Below are 26,130 nucleotides of genomic sequence, written 5' to 3'. Positions count from 1 at the left end.
TTTTGTCGTCGTGGTCTTAATTCGTTTTTGCATTCGTGAGGAAGGTGCCTGCGTCATCGTACGACAGCAGCAGTGCGGTGTCGTCGATCCGTCCGTCCTGCCCTCGCCTCGTTTGCCTCATGCGAGTTCTTTGATCGGATGTGGGGCAAAGCGTTGTCTGCTTGCGGCGATGCCCGCCCGAAACTTCTATTTGGTCAGATTCCCAACACTGGCAAAACACTGCAGGAGCCCGACCCCTGCCAATGCCGTATCCCCTCAGTGTGGATTTGCCGTCACACAGAATAGCGCAGTGTTGCAGGTGCAGCAGCTCCTCTTTGGCCCCTATGTATTGGTCCTTGTTTCACTGTTGCCTGTTGGGATGGCCACAATTTCCCCTCTTACTGATCGAGAGTGGTGGTGGCTCGGAGACCCGATCATGGAGCTGACACCGCTGAGACATAGGTTACGGTCCAGATAGCCGTCTGTGATGAAACCGATTACTCCACCAAAGAAAAATTATCACTGAGCCACCCACCACCTCTCAATGTTTTTTTATTTATTGTTGATGACTGCTATTTTTATTGTCCAAGAAAGCGATCTGCACTGGTGACAGGTCAAACTTTTCTATCCATCGAGTGACATCCGTGACTTAATTTCGGCCTGCTTTTCTCATACGACCAAATATTGCAAGGTGCTCGGTGAATTCGGTTTGCAAGTGGGTTGGTGAATAAAGCTGAGCGTTCGGCCAACTCGGGTGAGAGGCTGCGGCGATAGCGAGCTCGCAACTGCGATCGTTCGTACACTTATAACCTTTTCCTGTTCTGAGAGGACTGCAAGTTGCAGGGTGGTTCCCGGTCATCGCTGAATCTCGGAACGCACGAGCGGTTCGGCGTTAATTTTATTTAGAGAGGTGTAGCGCCATTTTTAAAGGCATTGTACTCACCGCAGAGAACTGTAGCGACGCAACCGCACTCTTCGATAGCCGGTGCCAAACTGTGCCACATGCCCCCCCGCATGGCCTTGTACGTACCGATAAAGATATCTTATATATTTTTTTCTGACATACACGTACGTCATCAGAATGGCAAATTATTCATTCGTGGCTCTCGCTTGTCCTGGTTTTTGATGTAGCTGCTCACCTTGAAAATGTATGAAGTCTGCTCTGGGCTTTTATTATAATAAAATTAACAAATAGACTATTACTACACCACTCTGAACAAAGCATTTACACGAGGGTCACAACGTTTCACGCAAACCAACCTGGATACGTTCATCTTGTGATAAAGTTGAAGACGATACCGATACCAGAACACCGGTGTCGATTCCCACACTGGGGGTAACACGAATTTTGAGCCTCTGGGCCTCTGTGCTCCGCAGCTGTGATAAAAAATTATCTCGCTGTCGAGTTAGATTTGGGATCTGTGAAGTTCTGACAAATGTGGTAATAAGGTTTCCAAATTGGCAGAACATTTCTTTGAGGTTTTTTTTCCAAAGTTTGCACCGATTTTCAAAAACGACTATTGTGACGACACGAAGCAGAGGCCCTTCAGTGTAAGGACTCTGTGGATGTGACCGACTTGAAGGTTGGGGGTGAGCCCCCTCTCTGTTGGTTCGCGTGTTCTCACGGTGAAGCATTTTAAAATCGGCAGGGAGCATGTGAGGCAGAGTGGTGGTGCAACGGTTACTGCCACGACCTTCAGCCAGGGCCTGCAATATCCAAACCAATTCCAGATGCTCCCTTCACTTCACCTGCACTGGCCTCATCTCGCAGTGGATTGACAAAGCTGTCACTTATAATAATTATGATGGGGCACATATATAAACCACATCAAACGTATAACGGTGCACCAATACTGGAGTGGCAATGCCAGCAGCCTTGGATCACTCGCCATGGCGAATCATTGGATCATCACCAGAGCAGACGTAAATAATCATTCAACATTACAGGGACTCCTCTACTTACGAACGAGTTAGGTTCTCATGATATTGTTTTTTCCGAGACTAAGGTGCTCTGCAAACCCTCTGGCTACCATCAAAGGTTTGTACACGAAGCCATTCAGATATACAAACACCGACATAATTTCAACCGTGATGATGGGTACAAACTTGGTAATCATTGGAAAGATGTTATTAACCATGTAAAAAAGATTTCACTACACATTTTTGGACCATCTTATCTGACAAGCACTATTTTACTTTACCGAATGTCAACATCCCCAGTGTTTAAAAGTACTCTCTTTATTGTCAGCCAACACTGGTATAAACATGGGCATTTTCGTTCTTTTCTATCATGTGTATCAACAGGTGCTTGTACATAGACATGTCCACGTACACTTGCACCCCGTACTCTCTTTTAGCCCCCCCCCCCTCGTCCAATACGTTAGCATGTGCAACAATAGTTACTTGCGCACAAACACGTCCACGTCGTCGACGCCTACGAGCACTTCGTGCCTTCTTTTAGCCCCCCTCTCCTCCCCCCTCAACTTGTATTTAAGGGCTTGCATCTTTAATCCCTGCCTCACTTGATGCAGCAAATCTGGCTGTGACGGTCCCACTTGATGACGGAGACTTGTGTTGCCTCCGAAACGTCATGATTTTTATTTTATTATTATTGTTTAATTTCATTTTTTTACCTACGTGACTTTACCAAAAGAACTAAGAGTATGAATCCTTGCAGTCACGAAAGCTTCAAATCTAGAATTAGGTTCCAGAGGTTTGTTCGTTAGTCGATTTGTTCGTAAGTCCAATTTTACTATCGATTCCAAACATGGACAGCATGTACACCAAACACGGGGAATAGCTCTAAAAGTTGTATAATCTCCTGTAGATGTCACTGGTTCTTCACGTTCTGCAGATGTAGATGCCACCACCGCCATCTATTGCGTGGCGGTTGAACTTACGACTCGGTCCGAACAGAAAACTGGACATACGGACAGGTTTGTACTGATAGGAACCACCTGGTTCCACTAGCCCACGGGATTATTGTGTCCGTCCATCGTGCATCCAAAAATGGGAGGGGTCGGGCTGGGTGGAGAGGCGCTGGGTGGGGAGGGTGGGGAGGGGCTGGGTGGGGAGGGTGGGGCTGGGTGGGGGGTGGGAGGGGTGGGACTGGGTGGGGAGGGGCTGGTCACCCCGTGGTGCCCTTATAAAACTCAACGTTTAACCTACTTATGCCGGCTTGTGCCCGCCCTCACAGTCGGGCACATTTGCGGACTACACCACGCGGCCGTTGACCATGGCCATTTACCGAGCAACCCAACGTTCCTACCAGCTCCCTCCGCAGGAATGTGTTTCATATCTCTGGAAGTTCGTTGGTCGAATGTTCGTAAGTAGAGTCCCTAAAGGAGTATTTTCAAAACTTTCCAGATCGTTATTTTGTCATGAAAAAAGCTTCGTGTTTCGCAGGTGCAGTGTCTAAATAATAAAAATGGTGTCCATCGCGTGATGTAAACTAAACCGAGACATCTTTAGATGATAGCTTCGGTGACTTACAAGCTATCTCTGACGTTGGGTGTAAGTGGATTGTGATGCGGCCTCGCGGTGGCGCCTTTGCCACTTGTTGCAAGAGATTTATGGTTCGAATGTAGTGGCTGCCCTGGTCAATACTGCGGGTGTAATAACCGAGAAAAATACAAGCCATCTCTTCTTCACACTGGACGTTAAAAATCCCGTGAACTCAATTGCAAGAATAGGCCATTGTGTGCCGGTGTCATGGTCCAAATATGAACAATTTCCTGAAAATTACCCAATTGGAAAATCTTTGCATGGCCATGCTCAATGAGGGTGAGTGTCGGTGAACATGGGCTGCAAGACAAATAGGGTCTATGGTGGCACTTCCATATTGCCATTGAGCCCACCTTGTGTGCGTGTACAGAACACGGTTGTAGGAATTGGGAAGAGCTGTGTGCACAATGCTCCATATATATGCCTACCTCTTCGCATTTAAATTTACCCATATCGGCAATATATCTACAGGGGCTCTCTGGAGCTCCCTCTAGCGGAGGCTCCTTGCGCCAGCAGTGGTGCGAGCGACCACTTTCAGGTCTGCACCTTCACAATTTTACCTCCGTTGACAATTATCTACGTTACCATTTCTAAACCCACGATTGGGGTCGCAACCTTTCGACCGTAGGCCAAGGCGGACAGATTTCTTAATCGGCACTCAGTTGTAAAGTAAAGTTCAAAACGATGCGACCAGAATCTCGCGCAAATCGATATGTGCCACCCCGAACGATGCCCCGGCTGCTTGAGTGAAATCCAGCCAGGTGGTAGCCCAACCCCGAGAGTAACGCATACGATTCACAAACACCAAATGTAACTCAACTTTTTATTTTACCAGGTAAGGCCCGCTGAGCTATATAGCCACAAATGATAGATAGCTCTACGAAGTGGCTTATGTGGAAATGTATAGCAGTAAAATACTCTAAACGCATGTTTCTAAATGTGGAGGGAAAAACTAGAGGACCCGGAAAAAAATCAATGCGACCACGGGGAGAGAGAGAGAGACAGGCAAGCTCCAAATATACAGCAGGCGTTTGGGTCAGGATCGAACCCACGACATCCTGCACACCAGGCGAGGGAGATAACATCTCGCCACCGCGGCGCCCTAGCGTTAGCGTGTGAGCCAGGTGTCTGCGTTCAGCAACTGTGGAGGCTCCACTGTGCTGGGTCCACGGGCCCTGCGAGTTCCGCTGAAGGGGGCCCCGCGCCGGGCCCAGGCCGGAACGCGAAGGCGTGCGCGTCGCAGCGTTTCACGGTGAGCAGCGTCACCAGCAGCACGAGCAGCGAGAAGCCCAGCAGCCCTCCCAGGACGGCAGACATGGCAGCTTCGGTCCCGTCCCCTGCTGGCAGCAAGCGGGAAATGGCACGGTACGTACGACGGTGACGTGAGCACACGGTGCAGCACCCCGTACTGCTGCGGGCTCGTAAAGCCAAAAGTGGCTTCCTTCACAAATGAGCATTGAGGAGGTGTTGATCTCCTGTATACAGCCCTGAGCCAGTGGTGGAAGTTCCACGTTCCTATGGTGGGGCCGAGTCTATCCACAGGACAATCACTGTTGACTTTGTCACAAATTATGCAATTGTGGAATGCTTTGATGTGTGCCAGCCGAGTCGCTCTTGACAAAGAGCTTTTTAGCGCGATGAGCTTCACTCGGGAAACACATTTCTGATTCTGATAGTTGTACTCGTTTTATTGACCTGAGAGGGGTGATGGGGCTGAGTTAAACCTCAGCCAGGATTTGAACTTGCGACATTCCTATTGCAAGAGCTGCTCGCTCTTCCGCCGACGTTATCTGTTGGCTCCCACGGCACAGTGCGGGAGCCAACAGCTGGCGTGGTTTATTCCAAGGCCGTAATTATAATATATATTGGGGGGACACACATCCCCCAATATATAAATATGCTCAAAATGTCCCCCCCAATATATTTCTATAAAATAGATTTCTGTTTATATGATTGTGGTTATGGTTGTACTTTATTAATCCCTAATCTCAAACATAACATACAATGAAACAATAAAAGGTTAAAAATAAAAAACAGAGCAATGTAATACAATACACCATTACACATTATTGTAAAAAATAAATCAAAAGTCCATCCTATGTGTTAGTGAATTTTTTTTTAGATTTTAGGCAGGAAATGAGTTTTCAAATTAAGATTTTTTTTTTCTGGGGGGGACCCCCAGACACCTTGGAAGATTTGGTCCCCCCAATGTTGACTCCATGGCTATGGCCTTGGTTTATTCTGTTCACTGTTCAAAGGTATCGGAAGCTGAGCGCAATGTGTAGTTATATTCTTTGGGTCTTTCGGTAAAGTCACGTAGATATCTTACCGAAAGACCCAAACAATATGAATTCCTGCAGTCACAAAAGCTTTCAGTCAAGATTGAATGTGTAGTTAGTTCGCCAACAGCAAATACTGACGATTCCCACATTGTTTTATCCATACCTTCTCTTCAAGAATTACATTTTATTCTGTTTGTCAAAATTTCCCATTGATTTTCCTTGAATGTTTAAAAAAAATTGTTGACCTTGTCTACTACGCAAGGAACAGCCAATATTAATGCGAGTGAGACTTTGACCTGAGACCAACTCAAACTGGACGCGTCCAATCGCGTCAGATCTCGGCATCTCAGCAGAGCCGAGCCTGTACAGCGCTTGGACGGGCGAGTGGCACGCGGCATAACAGCGCAGCGGCAACGGTCGCTGCGCTGCGGCAGTTGTAGGCAGAGGGCGGCGCGACAAAGCCGCCCTCCGCTCCGGCGTCGAAGCTGCCCGCCTTCGACCCGCGCCGACCGGCGTGATGAAGTACGGTCAAATCGGCCCCCCCACACGAACCCCCACACGGCGTCGGGAGAGCATCGTCGCCCGGCAGCGGATCGACAAGCGGGCCAGGAACACGTGGGGAGGGTGAGGATCACCATGGGCGTGGGAGGGAGAGTCACGCTTCACCCTCTGCACGGGGCCCAGAGTCACGACGTTGTGCACCGCCGTCGCTGCTGACGATCGCCGGTCCCAGCGGTCCCACCGCAAGAGTCTCGCCGAGTTTGTCCGACTGCAGTCCTGACACACACGGCCACGCGCAGGCCTCTTGACGCCGTGGGGGTAACGGCGGCGGCGCTGGGGGTCGCGAATTTCCCCCCCGAGTTCGATTCCCGAACGTGGTTAACATCAGCGGCGAGCGATGTCTGAACTGATCTCGCAAACTGCATAGACTACACAAGCTGTTAGGAGTGTAAGTGCTGTTACCGAGGACCTATAAAGGCCGGCATAGCTAGCATCCACACCCGGCCGCATTTGTCTCCGCAGTACCGATGTTTTACACACCCCACCATGACTGGATCAGATGTTGCCACTAACGGCCGTGAGCGGGAATCAAATTCAGGTCGCCAGGTTGGCAGCACAGGCTGTTAACCACTGTGCCACCGCTCCCCCCCATGGTAAAAAACAATCCGCATGGTTAGCACGACGTGGGAAGGCCTGGATCTAGCAGTGGATTGACAAAGGACTGTGGGTTGTTATATTTTACTCAGCCAGCGGTGACTCTGTAAGTTACGCAGGCGCCTCACAGAAACTTGGATTCGAGAACGAAAGCGTCCCGGGGAGAATCATTAAATGACATGGGGATGTCTTCTATACCATTCGGAAAATTACCAAAATGATCAGATTTCAATCGGGTCGAAGCAGATGGAACGGATTGGTCGTGGTCGACGTGAACAAAACATTTCCGCTCCTCCAAAGAGTTGGCCCCGGCCGTGCTGCTATCGGGGTCACGATACGGGGAGTCCATTCGGAAATCTCACTGAGCAGCCCAAGCATCCGTCGTTCATTCAAATTGGATCTCATAATAGCTGAGGAACCACAGACAAACCTGGAAGGCTGCAGGCAGGCGGTGAGCTGGCGCCAACAATTGTTATGCACTGAGATCTCTTTTACCAGTGGCAAAATATAGTAGTAGGTTTTTACCCTTTTAAACTGGTACAAAACTGACACCTTTATTCAAGGCATCATGTTTGCAATAACCACAACACAAGTAGTCAAAAAAGCAAACAAAAAGAAGCAACTCTGATAATGATAATAATATGCACTGTCCTTAAAGTTGATTGGTCCACACCCGAGACGGCTTTTTTTAGAGCCTAGTCCCCATTGGTGTTGGACCAGATGACACCAGAAGGCGTACAACTCAAACGCAGTGCAATATCAGAGTATTGAGAGCTCGGGGTAAGCATTTACACTATGAGATCTCTTTTACCAGTGGCAAAATATAGTAGTAGGTTTTTACCCTTTTAAACTGGTACAAAACTGACACCTTTATTCAAGGCTTCATGTTTGCAAACATTATGCCTTGAATAAAGGTGTCAGTTTTGTACCATGTTTGCAAACATGATGCCTTGAATAAAGGTGTCAGTTTTGTACCAGTTTAAAAGGGTAAAAACCTACTACCAGAGGTGGGACAAAGTCATTGTTATGCAAGTCCAAGTCGAGTCGCAAGTCATCAAATTCATGACTCGAGTCTGACTCGAGTCCAAGTCACATGACTCGAGTCCACATCTCATAGGTGGGACAAAGTCATTGTTATGCAAGTCCAAGTCGAGTCGCAAGTCATCAAATTCATGACTCGAGTCTGACTCGAGTCCAAGTCACATGACTCGAGTCCACACCTCTGCCTACTACTATATTTTGCCACTGGTAAAAGAGATCTCATAGTGTAAATTCTTACCCCGAGCTCTCAATACTCTGATATTGCACTGTGTTTGAGTTGTACGCCTTCTGGTGTCATCTGGTCCAACACCAATGGGGACTAGGCTCTAAAGAAAGCCGTCTCGGGTGTGGACCAATCAACTTCAAGGACAGTGCATATTATTATCATTATCAGAGTTGCTTCTTTTTGTTTGCTTTTTTGACTACTTGTGTTGTGGTTATTGCAAACATGATGCCTTGAATAAAGGTGTCAGTTTTGTACCAGTTTAAAAGGGTAAAAACCTACTACTATAAATTGCTATGCAGTTTTCTATTTAATAAGATGTTTTCAGCCAATGAGGGAGTGTTGCGTATACACGTGGGAGGAAACCCACGCATGCGAGGGGCAACACTCAATTATGTTCACAAGGGACAGACGATATCGGTCCACACTTTGCTGGACTTCATTCTGCTGGCAGGCCAGGGTATGGCTCTGCGATGCCCACGGTAAAGGAGTATACAACACTTGCCATTTGTGCTGCTCAGCCACGTGCAGCGTAGCAACCACCGCCCGCTGCGTGTACATACGTGCGTGTGTACATGTGTGCATACGTACGGTATCGCATGTACGAACACATGTAGTGTAGCGGTAGCTACACTCGTAACCCGGCTATCCGAGTTAGATACCCGCTCACGGCCAACCACGGTTATCTGAACCGGTCCTGGGCCTCCCCATAGGTCGACTCAGCCTCAAATGAGTACCTGGTGCGATGTGTAAACATTGCCACTCGGGATACAAAGGAGGTCGGGCGTGGTGTTGACCACCCACCCCCTCAGTGTGCTACTCGCGAACAGCACTTGTCTATTAAGTCTACACGGTGGGTTATGTTTTTGTATGTGCGTGCGTACGTACGGTGTCGCACTCGGCCTCCACGCACACGCGCAGCTGGCAGTGAATGAAGAGCGACGCCGTTTCCTCCAGCAGGCGGAACACGCGCACGCGGAACCCCGCGCGGCTCGAGCTCCCGTTCTCCGTGATGGTCAGTGTCTCCGCGGCCGTCGGGCACCTGGGATGCGAGCGTTGGGAAACCGTCGCGGCTGGTAACGCCATTCAATTCCTGATTTTTTGGGGGGGGGGTGGGGGGGATGGTTGACTCGACCCATCATCCCTCTGGGGTCGATAGAAATAGGTACCGCTTTGTGGGGAAATCGAAGGTGGTTGTCCCGTGGAGAATCTCTGCCTTGCTGTAGGAATGTGAAATTTCTGCCAGGTTTGGGGACATCGCCTTGACTGTTAACACATACGGGGGTTGGGCAGGGCTGTGAATATATTTTTTATATATATAATAAAATATCAAACACGTATTTTTTAAGTAAGTGATTTCAATAATTTTATGGAAGTCAAAGTATTAATTTAATAGTTTGAACATCAAATTTAAATTTCACACTTAACTTATAATTTAGCAATCTCTGGAAGAACGTAATCAACCAGGCCATGCGTCAATTGTGTGTTGACCGACTCTCTGTGTTGCATTGCATTACATTTCCAATTTTCACTAAGTTTGTTTGATTTAGTGTGTTTTCTCTCTCTCTGTCTCCGCTCTTTTTAAATCCTTTATATTAAGTTCGCTTGCTTGCTTGCGTGCTTGCTTGCTTGCGTGCTTGCTTGCGTGCTTGCTTGCTTGCTTGCGTGCTTGCTTGCTTAGGACCGTGCACATTTTTCGGTCGTTTTTTAACCCACTTCCCGTGATCCAATCGAGCTGACATTTTGCACACAGACTCGTTGTGCCAGACAATTATTGTTCGTGAAAAAAATTCCCAAAATTTTACACTTTTTAGGCAAAAAAAAATTATTTTACATATATTCAAATAGAACTCATTCATGGCTTTGGCTGAACGTCAGAGTGTAAGAGCCCAGAGCGTAACCCCTCCACAGGCCGTGGCAGAGTAGCGCAGTTGGTAGCGCCCTCGCTTCCCATGCCAAAGGTCGCGGGATTGATCCCCGCGTCCTCCACAGGCGAATATATTTTTAAATCCTTTATATTAAGTTCGCTTGCTTGCTTAGGACCGTGCAAATCTTTCGCTCGTTTTTTAACCCACTTCCCGTGATCCAATCCAGCTGACATTTTCCACAGACTCGTTGTGTGTGACAATTAATTTTCGTGAAAAACAAAAAATCCAAAATTTTACACTGTTTAGGGAAAACAAATTAAATATTTAATTACCAATTGCTTAATGGTGGCAGACAATCATCTGACCCATAGGTGGCAGCCATCTCAAGCCAGAGGACGAGAGGACTCTAGCCGCCACGCATATAAAGGATTTATAGTGAAAAACTTTGTTTTTACGGGTTTACTTGTATTCACTGCAAATGAGCAGTTTATTGTTGTTTAGTTGGATAAAAGTGCATCGGCCGGGAATCGAACCCGGGCCTCCCGCGTGGCAGGCGAGAATTCTACCACTGAACCACCGATGCCTCGTGTGCCTGGTGTGATTTTACATGAGATGCATGAATACTGATCTTCTTTCAGTAGCGTGTGAGTGAGACTTTTCTGTGTTTCTTATGCTCCTGACTTTCCCATTTTCATGAATATCCGAAGATGAAGATGGACTAAATTGATAATATGCAAGTTATTGGGATGTTGTTAAAATATTTCTTCACCTGTTATAAAAATTTGGTAGAACCGCTTTCCGCAAGAGAAATCCTTCGTCACTTCTCGTTTCCAATACTAGTTATTGCATTTCGTTGTAAAATAACTGCGACCTGATTTCTGCAGCTGAATGTGACCTCACAGTGTTTGTTTCTGAAAGTATACAAGGGAATTAATTTTATGCGATTAATATTCTTCATTGACATGGAAAGTCATTTTCTTGAAACCACTCCACGTGCATTTTAATCGGTTATGATGTTGCTTATCTGGATAAAAGTGCATCGGCCAGGAATCAATCCCAGGTCTTCCACGTGGCAGTCCAGAATTCTTCCACTGAAACATCTATACCACATTCCATACCACATTCCACTCGAATTTTTTAAAGTGAGATGCATGAATTCTCTCCTTTTATCATCCTCCAAAATTGCGTTTTCTCTGTGTATATAGAATCTGACTTTTGACATTTTTCATCACGATCTGCAGATGATGGTGGGTTCTTTTTTTATATTCACTACAAATGAGCAGTTTATTGTTGTATAAAAGTGCATCGGCCGGGAATCGAACCCGGGCCTCCCGTGTGGCAGGCGAGAATTCTACCACTGAACCACCGATGCCTCGTGTGCCTGGTGTGATTTTACATGAGATGCATGAATACTGATCTTCTTTCAGTAGCGTGTGAGTGAGACTTTTCTGTGTTACTTATGCTCCTGACTTTCACATTTTTCATGAATATCCGAAGATGAAGATGGACTAAATTGATTATATGCAAGTTATTGGGATGTTGTTAAACATATTTCTTCACCTGTTATACAGATTTGGTAGAACCGCTTTCCGCAAGATAAATCCTTCGTCACTACTCGTTTCCAATACTAGTTATTGCATTTCGTTATCAAAATAACTGCGACCTGATTTCCGTAGCTGAAAGTGACCTCATCGTGTTTTTTTCTGCAAGTATACAAGGGAATTAATTTTATGCGATTAATATTCTTCATTGACATGGAAAGTCATTTTCTTGAAACCACTCCACGTGCATTTTAATCGGTTATGATGTTGCTTATCTGGATAAAAGTGCATTAGCCAAGAATCGATCCCAGGTCTCCCACGTGGCAGTCCAGAATTCTACCACTGAATCACCTATACCACATTCCACTGGAATTTGTTTTACGTGAGATGCATGAATACTCTTCTTTTTTCCATCGTCCAAAATTGCGTTTTCTGTGTATATGGAATCTGACTTTTTACTTTTTGCATCACGATCTGCAGATGATGGTGGGTTCTTTTTTATATTCGCTACAAATTTGCAGTTTATTGTTGTTTAGTTGGATAAAAGTGCATCGGCCGGGAATCGGACCCAGGCCTCCCGCGTGGCAGGCGAGAATTCTACCACTGAACCACCGATGCCTCGTGTGTCTGGTGTGATTTTACGTGAGATGCATGAATACTGATCTTCTTTCAGTCGCGTGTAAGTGAGACTTTTCTGTGTTTGTTAGGCTCCTGACTTTCCCATTTTTCATGAATATCCGAAAATGAAGATGGACTAAATTGATTATATGCAAGTTATTGGGATGTTGTTAAAAATATGTCGTCACCTGTTATAAAGATTTGGTATAACCGCTTTCTGCAAGAGAAATCCTTTGTCACTACCCGTGTCCAATACTAGTTATTGCATTTCGTTGTCAAAATAACTGCGACCTGATTTCCGCAGCTGAAAGTGACCCCACCGTGTTTTTTCTGCAAGTATACAAGGGAATAAATTTTATGCGATTAATATTCTTCATTGACATGTAAAGTAATTTTCTTGAAACCACTCCACGTGCATTTTAATCGGTTATGATGTTGCTTATCTGGATAAAAGTGCATTGGCCAGGAATCGATCCCAGGTCTCCCACGTGGCAGTCCAGAATTATACCACTGAATCACCTATACCACATTCCACTCGAATTTTTTTTACGTGAGATGCATGAATACTCTTCTTTTTTCCATCCTCCAAAATTGCGTTTTCTCTGTGTGTATAGAATTTGACTTTTTACTTTTTTCATCACGATCTGCAGATGATGGTGGATTCATTTTTTATATTCACTACAAATTTGCAGTTTGGTGTTGTTTAGTTGGATAAAAGGGCATCGGCCAGGAATCGAACTCGGGCCTCCCGCGTGGCAGGCAAGAATTCTACCACTGAACCACCGATGCCTCGTGTGTCTGGTGTGATTTTACGTGAGATGCATGAATACTGATCTTCTTTCAGTCGCGTGTAAGTGAGAATTTTCTGTGTTTCTTAGGCTCCTGACTTTCCCATTTTTAAATCATTTATATTAAGTTCGCTTGCGTGCTTGCTTGCTTGCTTACGACCGTGCAAACCTTTCGGTCGTTTTTTAACCCACTTCCCGTGATCCAATCGAGCTGACATTTTGTACACAGACTCGTTGTGCGAGACAATTAATGTTCGTGAAATTTTTTTTCCAAAATTTTACACTGTTTAGGGAAAACAAATTAAATATTTAATTACCAATTGTTTAATACTGCAGACAATCATCTGACCCATAGGTGGCAGCCATCTCAAGCCAAAGGACGAGAGGACTCGAGCCGCCACGCATATAAAGGATTTAGAGTGAAAAACTTTGTTTTTACGGGTTAATTTTTTGTTTTGTTTCCTGCTGTTGCGCCTGGTCTCTCATTGACATGCTAATTTCTCTACCCCCCCCTCTCTCTCTGCCCCCCTCTCTATTTAAGGCCTCGACACAGAGGCGTCGTTTCTCTGTGTTTATCTCTCTCTCTGTGTCTCTGTGTTATCTCTCTCTGCTTACGTGTCTGTCTATGTGTCTCCGGTTCTGTGTTTAATCTCTCTGTTAAATTTAGCAATCTTTGGAATAACGTAATCAACCAGGTAGGGTGTTGACTGTTATGTTAGCCGACTATCTGTGTTGTATTGCATTATATTTCTAAGAATACTAGATTTTGTTTTCTATTTCATTTGTACCTGATGATGATTGCTTGTGTTGCAATCGAAACGTCGTATGCTATTATTTAATTTATAATTTTCTCTTTTTACGTGACTTTACCGAAATAACCAAAGAGTAACATCAACTTTATACGGATATGGGCGTCGTGGTGGCGAAATATTAACTCCCTCGCCTAGTATACAGGAGAACGTGGGTTCGATCTCGACCCTGACGCCTGCTGTACATTTGGAAGTTTGCATGTTCTCTCCGTGGTCGCATGGAATTTTCTCCGGGTGCTCCGGGTTTTTCGTACACATTTAAAAATATGCTCTTAGATTGTTTGGCTGCTAGACATTTCCACGTGATAAGCGACTTTGTTTGAGCTATCATTTGTAGCCTGGTCGCTTCTGAAAAAGAGCTGCATAGCTCCGTGGACCTTAGGGGCCATCCCCGTCCATTGAGTACGTACGTGTAATGTAGTAACTCGGCGGGAGACGACTTCACGGGTAACACACTCTTTATTTTATCAAACTCGTTCACAGGTGACTAACACCTACTTTGTATCTCGGGTGACAAACACCCACTTAGTATCTCGGGTGACAAACACCCACTTAGTATCTCGGGTGACAAACACCCACATAGCTACTTGGCGACTAACGCCCACTGAGCTACTCGGATGACCAACATCCACTTAGTATCTCGGGTGACAAACACCCACTTAGCTACTCGGCGACTAACGCCACTGAGCTACTCGGATGACCAACATCCACTTAGCTACTCGGCGACTAACGCCCCTGAGCTACTCGGGACACTCCCTGCCCGGGGTATCCGTCTCGACTGTGGGTCCCCAGCCCGACCCACGGGGGCGTCGGACCCCGGGTCCCACAGCCTCGCCTCCGAGCCACACAGGGCCCCGGTCCCCACAAGGACGGCGGGACTAGGGGTCTCGTGGCACTAGGTCTTCAGCTCCGTCTTCGGGTCTTCAACTCGGTAACTCTCCCCGAGTGCTCTCGCGCGTCCCCCTTTATACCCCACCTGCGGACGTCGCTGCGAGCACCCACTTATTCGACCAATCGCCGGGCGCTGGCTACGATCCTCTTTTCCCCCATCTCATCGTGCCTCACCACTCACGCCGCGCCGCCCCGTCATCTGTCACTCCCGGCGCGCGCGTCCACACCACGCCCACAACGCGTGCCCAACCCCGCACCCCGCGCCGCCCCGTGATCCATCACTGTCACAGTCGGCGCACGTCAATACCACCACTACATCACCCCCTACCACATAGCTCGCAGCCGCCCCGGCTGCTATAAAAATATACAAACCCCCCTGTGTGCCCCGTAACACAACACAACAACAAGAACAACAACTAACCTAACAACACAACACGACGCGAACACTACCATCCGCAACCCTCAACCAATGCCACCGCGACAATAGAACAATATATACAAACCGGCGAGTGACAATAGCAATGTGTATGCAAAAAGGAAAATAAATGGAAATTTTTTTTTTTTTCTTTCGACTCGTGCAGTGTCCCCTTTTTCTTCCGAGCGTCCCTACAACGGGACATTACCCCGGCAGAGGGGAACACCGGGCGAGCTCGGTGTAGAGCAAAAAACGTCTTCATGAAAATTGTTGAGACCTAGCCCGAGTCCGCCTTGCCGGTCCGTCGTACGGCACCAGACGCGGTTGAACGTCCGGTGGTGCCGGCGGTTCAGGAAGACATCGGCCAGGCATCGAGGACTCGTGCGTGCCCCGGGGTTCAGGCTCTCGACGGTCAGCAGCCGTCAAGCCCGAGGCACCTGGGGGTGGGTCAGGTGGAGACACGTGAGGATCAGCCTGCGACACCTCCCTCCCCGAGTCGACGGTCACATCACACGCCCGGTCGTCACGGCACAGAACGGGGTCACACGGTGCCGCATAGGGCTTCAGTCGGGAGGGGTGCACGTACCAACGGCGTTTCCCCCATTTAATCTGTATACTCTGGGGTCGTGCAACCCGCACAATTTCCACCGGTCCCCTCCAAGGTCTCAACAACTTGGGGGACGTAGCCAACGGTGCATGTGGACAATGCAGCCAGGCCTTATCGCCTGGTTTCCAATCATGCGTATGCACCCTCCGCTCATGCAATTTCTCGTTTGCAATTTGCCGCGACCGCGAATTCAACCTTGCCGCCTCCCGCGCTTCAGTCAATTTGGCGATATTAAATTTGATGTGGTCTGCCAATTTAGATTTTGCACGTGGCTGGGAAATCCCCAGTTGGACGTCCATGGCCGGATCGGCCTCCCGCCCATACATAAGAAAAAATGGGGAAAACCCCGTCGCCGCATGAGGGGCCATTCGATAGGCCGCGAGTACCCCCGGCACCTGTAAGTCCCAATCAACCTGATCGTCGCAGACCTGTTGGCACAACATAGACGTAATCGTCCTGTTCAGACGCTCAACCATCCCGTCAGTCTGCGGGTGGTAGGGGGAAGTACGCACTTTCTTTGTACCCAACAGGTCGCACACCTCGCGCAACAAAACGCTCGAAAAATTCTTCCCTTGATCCGTCAGCAAGCGTTCGGGGGCGCCCTTGTCCAACACATAACCCTGGACAAAGGCGTCCGCCACCGCCGCAGCCGACTGGTTGGCGAGCGGCCATGCCATAGGCCATCGGGTGAAGTATTCCACGCCAACCAGCAGGAACCTATTTCCCCTTGGTGTAGCCGGAAAGGGCCCCAAGATGTCCAACGCTACCAATTCGTTTATACGCGAAACCTGAATGGATTGCAGCGGTGGATTAGCTGCCAATGGTGGCGGTTTCCTTTTGGCGCACCCTACGCATCCCTTAAGAATATTCGCCACGTCGTTACCCATCCCCGGCCAATAATAGTCTCGCTGGATTAGGGCGAGCGTTTTGTGAAAACCCAGATGCATGAGCCGTTCATGAGCTGCCAGAACAACCCTACCCCGCATAGCAACAGGCACAACGAGCACGTGACGCCGGGACATGTTGTCCCACCTCATCAAAAGGCCCTGTCTGCACACCCAGGAACCGACCCGCGCCTCCCCTTCTTCGGGAGCGCCAACTTTCCGACGTAGCGTAAGTAGGGAGCTGTCGGACATCTGGAGGCGGCCCCACTCAATGAGGGGCAATGACAACAGCGAATCCCTCCCCGTGGGGGCGTCCTCTCCCGGGGTGTCAGTGGCGGCGAGCGCAACTCCCGGGGTGCCGGCGACCGGGGGTTTGCACCGCGCCGATCCCAACAAACATGTGCAGTCCGTGCACGGCGGCAACCGCGACAAGGCGTCCGCGTTTGAGTGTCGCAACCCCTTGCGGTAAATCGTCGTGAATTGGTAGTCTTGAAGGACCTCCAACCATCGGGACAATTGGCCCGATGGCTGTGCCACGCGCATAGCGTATTGTAGAGCCGCATGGTCCGTCCGGACCGTAAAATGACGGCCGTAAAGATACGGCCTGAATTGCTGTGTAAAAAACACAATGGCTAACAATTCACGACGAGTTACGCAATAGCGTTGTTCTGCGGGGGAAAGAACCCTACTACCGTAGGCGACCACCCGTTCAACCCCCCCGACCACCTGTGAGAGCACCCCCCCGATACCCGTATTGCTGGCGTCCGTGTCAAGCAAAAACGGTTGTGTGAAATCGGGGTAACACAAGGGGGGAGCCTGCACCAAGGCGTCACGGAGGGAGCAGAACGCAGCCTCCTCTTCCGCCCCCCAGTGAAACCTCACACCCTTAGCCGTCAAAGCGTGCAGGGGCTTGGCTATGGTGGCAAATTGCTTGACAAAACGACGGTAATAGGAGGCAAAACCAATGAAACTACGAACCTCCGTGACCGAGGTTGGCGTTGGCCATGAGCTGACGCAATGCGTCTTAGCAGGGTCCGTCGAGATCCCTGAACGACTCACGATATGGCCCAAATACCTGACCGATTCCCGAAGCAGAAAACATTTAGCCGGTTTAAATTTAAGCTTAGCGGAACGCATCCTGAGGAACACCGCTCTCAGTCGCTGGAGGTGCTCCTCGAAAGTCCGACTAAAGACGATGATATCGTCAAGATAAATCAAACAGGTATCCCATTGGAGGCCCGACAAAACCAATTCCATGAGTCTCTGGAACGTGGCGGGAGCGGAATGTAAGCCCATGGGCAAACGGTTGAATTCAAATAGGCCCCCAGGTGTCCGGAAAGCAGTTTTAGGTTTAGACTCGTTATCGAGTGGCAATTGCCAAAATCCAGAAAGCAGATCGAGTGTGGAAAAAAACTGCGCTCCCGCCAAGGCATCCAGCGACTCATCCATCCTGGGGAGCGGATACGCATCCGCCATCGAGATTTTGTTTAAGCGGCGGAAATCGACACAAAACCGCAAGGACCCGTCCTGTTTCTTTACTAGGACAATAGGAGCACCCCACGGACTAGAAGAGGGCGAAATGATATCGGCCGCCAACATATCATTAACCGCCGATTGCACATGTTCCTTCTCGGCTGGGCTGAGCCGGAAGGGATTCTGACGAATAGGGGCCGCGTCCCCTGTAGCTATGTGGTGGCGCAACAGGTCAGTGCAGCCGATATCGTACTTATGTTTGCTGAACACGTCAGCAAACTCGATGAGCAAACCCCTCAATGCTCCCAATTGCACCCCGGACAAGTTAGCAGAACCCGCACACAGCGAGTCCAACCACTCAGTCCCCTCATCACTTTGAGGATGCGACTTGACAGTGAAATCTGCTTGAGCCACGAGCCGTTCCTCAACGGGTAGCGGCGCGGCGTGAGCCAGCACCGTTCCCTGCGCAATTACGGCCGGCCGCGACCCCGTATTCAGGACCATTACGAACGGCTCACTGTCCCCTCTCACCATGGTTTGAGCAACCGCTAAGTCGAGGCCCTTACTGGCTCTGTTTGACGGCCCCAACAGCACCCCCTGTGCCTCCGCACCCACCTCGAGTGGCTTCCTGAACCGAAGGGGTACTAACATTTGCGATCCCGGGGGCACCCGTACAGTGTGAGTCGCCAGCGCCTGCACCGTCGCACAAACCGTGCGCACTTTGGTAGGGCTCGACAAGAACGCAACCCGCCGACCTGACGGAAGCTCTATGCAGGCCTGATCTATAAGAATTTTGATGGGCATTTTGGACAAAAAGTCCGTACCTAGCAAACAGGGAACGGCCAGCGATGATGATACAAAAATAGGGCCCGCTAATTTAATGTCACCAATGCAAATAGTCGCCCGAATCTGGCCGATGATCCCCAGGGATCCCCCATTCGCCGCATAAAATGGCACGTCTACTGGCAGAAGGGGTCTACTTTGGACGGGAAGAATGTTATAAATAAGGTCCGAGATGATGGTGGCCGACGCACCCGTGTCAACAAGCACCCGGACCTCAACCCCGTCAATGAACCCCGTTACCACGGACGACCCGGCCGACGCAGCCACGATCCTGTGGGCCAATTCGGACCACTCGACTGCTTGCGGGCCGCGTACGGACCCCCCTCACCGAATTGAACCCCCGGCACCCAGCCGCGAACCCCCCACCGCGAAGCGGCGACCCGAATGTGCCGTGTTTGTGGACCGAACGTGTGAGGTGCCGTGACTTGCCGGGTTTTGTTGGGATGACTTGTGGCCCTGGTCGTCGTCCCGACGTGGTCCTGTGGCGCGCTGACGCGGGGCCCGGCACCCGGCTGCGACGTGACCCCGAAGGCCGCAGTTGTAGCAGACGACGGACGTCGTAGGTTTCGGTTGCTCCAGCTTGCGGGGCGAACGTGTGGGCGAACGACCTCCCGTTCTCCACTCCCCCGGACGCGATGCAGCGAAGGCCTGCTCCTGCACCGCAGCTGGCTGAGGTTCGGCGATCGTGGCGGCCAGTGCCGCGTTCCCCGCCCATTTGCAGACGACCCCCGGCTTGCGTTTGAGGACCTCGTACGCGTGAATGCTCGTGGCGATCGCCAGGGAGCAGATATCCATCTCGTCTGCCACGTTGATGGGGACCCCCAACTCGTGGGCCAACACCAGCAGCTGCTCCGTCACCATGGCGTCCTTCCCCTCCTTATCCATGCGGGGAAAAGCTGCGTCCGCCAAGGCGAGTAGTGCCGTGCGGTAGGCTAGCGTCGTTTCCCCAGCCACCTTCTGCCGATCGTAGAACTGGTGGCGACACGTGGAGGGCGGCCCGAACACCTTCGCCATCAGGTGTAGTGCGGCCTGGAGCGTAGAGCGGGACGACCTTGCAGCAGATGTGAAGGCTGCAAGCGCGTCGTCGTCAAGCATCGCTGGCAACGCACGCAGGGCAGTGGTGTCGGACCACCCCGACATCTCCTGATGAGCGAGGAACCTTCGTTGGAAGGCTCCCCAGTCGCCCCCATCCGCCTTGAACGCCGACAGCGCGGGCAATCTTTGCTGGAGGACCCGATCGTCGTCGACGTCGGAGAGATTTTCCCGTGCTCCGCTGGAGTTGTGTAAAATGTCGGCTCGGTTGTCAGGCGCAAAATGGAGGGCTCCGGCGCGCGCTGATGACGTGGGCTGCGCTGCGCGGAGGTGTCCGGCCACGTGGCGTCCGTCTTTCCCGCCAATCGGTGGCGGCCCCCCAAAAACGGCGGCAACTTCCAGACTTTTGGCGCGAAGCGCCTTTTGGCGGGAATCCTCCAACGTCGCTTCCTCCACGACCCCCGCAGCCGTTTTTCCGCTCGCCGGAACGGAGATGTCGGCCAAGACAGCGGCGGCGGCGAGTAGCAACTCCGCCAACCGGGAGTGCGCGTCCTGGAGGCTGGTGTCGGAGGCAAGCGGAGCGTCGGCCATCACCGCGAAGTGCTGCATCGGCGGCAACTCCTCGTCCTCTACTCCCGAGGTCGGTGTCCCCGGTACGCCGTCGTCATCCCGACCTCGCTCGTGGGTACGGGTAGTCTTCCTTGTGTCCATACTTCTTGAAGACAGGTTTACTTCTGACGCCAGTTGTAATGTAGTAACTCGGCGGGAGACGACTTCACGGGTAACACACTCTTTATTTTATCAAACTCGTTCACAGGTGACTAACACCTACTTTGTATCTCGGGTGACAAACACCCACTTAGTATCTCGGGTGACAAACACCCACTTAGTATCTCGGGTGACAAACACCCACTTAGCTACTTGGCGACTAACGCCCACTGAGCTACTCGGATGACCAACATCCACTTAGTATCTCGGGTGACAAACACCCACTTAGCTACTCGGCGACTAACGCCACTGAGCTACTCGGATGACCAACATCCACTTAGCTACTCGGCGACTAACGCCCCTGAGCTACTCGGGACACTCCCTGCCCGGGGTATCCGTCTCGACTGTGGGTCCCCAGCCCGACCCACGGGGGCGTCGGACCCCGGGTCCCACAGCCTCGCCTCCGAGCCACACAGGGCCCCGGTCCCCACAAGGACGGCGGGACTAGGGGTCTCGTGGCACTAGGTCTTCAGCTCCGTCTTCGGGTCAACTCGGTAACTCTCCCCGAGTGCTCTCGCGCGTCCCCCTTTATACCCCACCTGCGGACGTCGCTGCGAGCACCCACTTATTCGACCAATCGCCGGGCGCTGGCTACGATCCTCTTTTCCCCCATCTCATCGTGCCTCACCACTCACGCCGCGCCGCCCCGTCATCTGTCACTCCCGGCGCGCGCGTCCACACCACGCCCACAACGCGTGCCCAACCCCGCACCCCGCGCCGCCCCGTGATCCATCACTGTCACAGTCGGCGCACGTCAATACCACCACTACATACGCATGGAGGGGGGAGGGGGGGTTAACCCAACGTATGCTTGCGAATGGGGGAGTCTACTGACAATGTACGTACGCATAGGAAATGGGGGGGGGGGGGGTGAAGCCTCGATAATAATTAGTCTACATTGGCCTTCAAATGAGTTAGATTGTCCGGCGGTGGACTATCTGTTTGCTTAAACACGTTAATATTATTAATCCTTGATCGTTTCTGCGTAGATTACATATCGGCCGTTCTATAGGATTCGGGGGGGGGGGGGGTGTAAAAAGTACGCGTGCAGGGAGAGGTGGAGGGGTAAAATTTTGACATATTTCTGCGTATGTACAAAATGGATGGCCCCTTACCTGGTAAAACAAAAATAGTTTAGTTTAAATTGTAAACCTCACTCGGTTAAATGGAGTGAAAATTAAAATATTTGTTTTGTCGTACAACTGCAGTGAACACTGATGAATGTACATGACTGATAAGTGCTCATGTGGATGAAACCGGTATACAACTGTCTGTTTTACTGCTGCCTAATTCTAGATTTGAAGTTTTCATGACTGCAAGGATCCATACTCTTGCGTTTTTTCAGTAAAGTAATTGAGGTTAAAAAAACAAATAAATTAAATCACGACGTTTCGGAGGCAACACAAGCTTCCGTCTTCAGGTGGAACAGTCACAGCAAAATTACTGTATCAAGTGAAGAGAGCTCTAAGAGACACGACTTTATATACTGGTTAAGGGGAGGGGGGAGGCGCCAGGATGGGCCGGGGGGTGGGTATAAGCTGGTGAGGTGACGACCTGTTCTGCAGCTGCGGCTATGCCTGGAGCTTTGTGATGTAGATGGCGGAAGTAGATAAGCAAGCTAGGATTAAGCCGCCTCTTGTTATGCTCGCCGGTAGGGTATGTTCCAAAACATGCAAGCAGTGTGTGAAAAGCTAATAAACTACTATGGCTGTACAATTATAAGGCAGCTATAGTTTGGCTTGGTTGATGACATCTTTCCAATGATTGCTTAATTTAAAACCATCCTCTCGGTTGAAGTTGTGTCTATGTTTGTATATCTGGATGGCTTCATGGACAAATCTTTGGTAGTACCCGGGAGGTTTGCAGAGTACTTTGGTATCGGAGAAAACAATATCATGAGAACCCGCTGTGTTGAAACAATGATCAGCTACGGCCGAAGAATTCGTTCTGCTGTGTTTCAAATCTGTTTAGTGCTCGCGAATTCGGTCAGAAATATATCGTTTCGTCTCCCCGATATAGCAGTCACCACAGGTACAACTCAATTTGTAAACACCGGGGTACTGTAAGTCAGGAATGACATCCTTTACGGATGGGATCAGATCACGGATTTTGTGTACTGCATTGAATCGGACCTGGATCTTGTGTTTGTTTAGAATTTTAGAATTATTTTTGGTAACGCCTGCTATGTATGGCAACGTGATGATTTTGATCGGAGTTTCAGGTGGTTCTTTCTGCATGGTGGGAGAAACAGCTTGGCGGATAGTACGGTCAGAGTATCCGTTCATCTTGAGGGCCAGATGTACATGTTTTAATTCACTGGCCAGGTGGTGTTGGTCTGAGTTGGTCTGAGATGCAATGAGCCTTATGGTATAGTTACTGCTGCCTGTTGAGACGGCCACATTTTCTCAACTCCTTGAGATAGTGGTGTAGACGACAATACGGCTTCAGTTATCTTGAGCTGGTGGACTGGACAAGGCCGAGAGCGTTTGTACGTATCATGCTGCACACCTTTGTGTGTTGATCAGTGTTTTCCAGCCCGCACTCATTTTTCGTTGCGTTCGTTTTTCTCATCAATTAGACATATACAGCTAATCTGGCTGTGACGGTCCCACCTGATGACGGAGACTTGTGTTGCCTCCGAAACGTCGTGATTTTCATTGTTTTATTTTATTATTTCTATTTCATTTTTTACCTACGTGACTTTACCGAAAGAACTAAGAGTATGAATCCTTGCAGTCACAAAAGCTTCAAATCTAGAATTACAAGCGTTTTATACACACCCCATCAGCCACATGGCCACCTGGGAGTGCATGTTTTCAGCAGCATTGGCTCAATACAAGGACACCTCTGGTCTAATTTCGACATTCAGTGTTGCATCAACAGAGTCCAGCTTGCTCGAAACAATCAATGCTGGTGAACTGCATATATGGCGTTTATAGGCAGAGTCCCAATTTGACAAAGAAAAAAACTGTGTTAATCTTTATTATGGACGTGTTTGTAAACACCATTGGCCATTCTATGGGAACCTCATTTGCCAGTAAAAATATGATAATTGGTTCTTTACCCTTCTATCTGGCAACAAAACTGACACCTTTTAACAAGGAGTCATGTTTGCATAGACCGCAATACCTGCAGTCATAATACAAACAAAAGAACATAACTCTGATAATGTGCACTGTCCTTAAAGTTGATTGATCCACACCCGAGACAGCTTTCCTTAGAGCCTAGTCCAGGGGTCGGCAACCTGCGGCTCCGGAGCCGCATGCGGCTCTTTTGAACCTTGACCGCGGCTCCGGGGCGGATGCTAGCGAGGGGAGGAGGCGCACTGTGACACCTGCTCTGGCGTTGCCGCTGCTGACAGGTCGCCGCTCCGCTCCACACTGCCCGCCCGGTGACAGGCAATAACGTTGCCGTTGCTTTGTCACATGTTTGGAAGAAGTAAAAACCTTCCTGGGCAGCAAAGAGCTCACCTTTGCTGAGCTGGAACAGCCAGAGTGGCTGGAAAAATTACATTTTATGGTAGACATGACAGCACATCTAAACACGCTAAATACAACCCTTCAGGGGAAAGGAGGCACAGCCCTGCACATGCTGGAGGAGGTTTTGGCATTCGAGCGCAAGTTGACAGTGTTTGTCAAAGATTTACAGAGAGGTACACTGTCTCACTTTCCCTCTTTGAGAGAGTTCAAACAAAGTCATGATACGATAAATTTGGAATATTTCAAGTCTGCAATCACCACAATGCAAAGTTCGTTTGGGAAACGATTCTGTGAGTTCAGAGAGGAAAAAACGACATTATCCTTCCCTGTCACTCCCCTGGCGATCGATCCATCCCTATTGAATATGACTGCATTTGCAGGTGTAAGTCAACCTGATCTTGAGATGGAACTGGCCGATATAGCCGACAAAGATATATGGGTGTCCAAGTTCAAATGCTTGACCGCTACTCTTGAGGATGTTGCCCGTCAGAAGGCCATTCTGGCTCAGAATCATAAATGGAGTGATATTGAAAACCTTCCCAAACAGGACAAACTTGTATTCGAAACATGGAATGCCATCCCCAACACTTATATAAACATGAAAAAGTATGCATTTGGAGTCCTGTCGATCTTCGGCTCCACATATGTATGTGAGCAGGTCTTCTCCAACATGAACTATATTAAAAACAAACATCGATCACGCCTCACAGATGACAGCTTGCAAGCCTGTGTGAAAATGAAGGTGACGTCTTACAGCCCTGATGTGCAGACACTGTGCACTGAGGTTCAGGAGCAAAAATCCCATTAACCAGGTAATTTAGCTATTAATTTGCAAAAATATATTTTACATTGTTAAGTGAAAAAGTCATTTTTTTATTCAGATTGACAGCTGACTGCACGATCCTGTATATAGCAATAAGGTAAGAAACAATATATGCAGTGTTATATTTGTTTTAATAGTTGCAATGGTTTTGCGGCTCCCAGTTTATTTTTTCCTTCGGAAACGGGTCCAAGTGGCTCTTTATGTCTTAAAGGTTGCAGACCCCTGGCCTAGTCTCATATGGGTTGGACCAGATGACGCCAAAAGGCGCACAACTCAAAGACAATGCACCATCAGAGTATGAGAGCTCGGGGCAAGCATCTACACTGTGTGAACCTCATTTGCCAGTAAAAATATGATAATTGGTTCTTTACCTTTACCCTTCTATCTGGTAACAAAACTGACACCTTTTAACAAGGAGTCATGTTTGCATAGACCGCAATACCTGCAGCCAAAAGGCGCACAACTCAAAGACAATGCACCATCAGAGTCTTTGAGTTGTGCGCCTTTTGGCGTCATCTGGTCCAACCCATATGAGACTAGGCTCTAAGGAAAGCTGTCTCGGGTGTGGATCAATCAACTTTAAGGACAGTGCACATTATCAGAGTTATGTTCTTTTGTTTGTATTATGACTGCAGGTATTGCGGTCTATGCAAACATGACTCCTTGTTAAAAGGTGTCAGTTTTGTTGCCAGATAGAAGGGTAAAGAACCAATTACCATTGGCCATTCTCTAGCCATTGCCGGATGAATGCCTCTCCCAATGTCTGGAGGTTGCTTTCACTGAACTAATGCTGCTGAGATAGTGCACTCCCAGAAGGCCGTGTACAAGCGACTTGTGTTTCATCTGCGGGTTGGCGACTCGCCTGTTGATGATGAGCAGCCGGGCGCGTGGCTCGTGGGAGGAGTTGGTGCGCGTGGCCCAGCACGACTCAATGATGAGACGGAGCGGCGGCGCCGCGTTGGCGAGCGCCAGTTCCACATCGAGCTGCTCCGACTCGTGCAGCATGGGCGCCAGGCCCACCGAGTGGCCACCGCCACCGCTATGCGAAAGGCGCACGCTCACCTCGTACTGCCCAGTCCCATGCGCCGTGTCGTTGATCACAAACCT

At 49.4% G+C, this 26,130-nt stretch overlaps 2 non-coding genes across 2 annotated transcripts; both read right to left on the bottom strand.

Annotated features, from left to right (window-relative positions):
- Positions 1–10,564: 10,564 nt before the first annotated feature.
- On the bottom strand, positions 10,565–10,635 carry TRNAG-GCC (transfer RNA glycine (anticodon GCC)). Its single transcript has one exon. It is a non-coding gene; the product is annotated as a tRNA-Gly (tRNA).
- Positions 10,636–11,353: 718 nt separating this feature from the next.
- Positions 11,354–11,424, bottom strand: TRNAG-GCC (transfer RNA glycine (anticodon GCC)). The gene has a single exon. It is a non-coding gene; the product is annotated as a tRNA-Gly (tRNA).
- Positions 11,425–26,130: the final 14,706 nt, after the last annotated feature.

The sequence above is a fragment of the Lampetra planeri genome, chromosome 4 (genome assembly GCF_965212315.1).
Source record: "Lampetra planeri chromosome 4, kcLamPlan1.2.h2, whole genome shotgun sequence".
Taxonomy (NCBI): Eukaryota; Metazoa; Chordata; class Hyperoartia; order Petromyzontiformes; family Petromyzontidae; genus Lampetra; species Lampetra planeri.
This window is presented reverse-complemented; position numbering and strand designations above follow the sequence as displayed.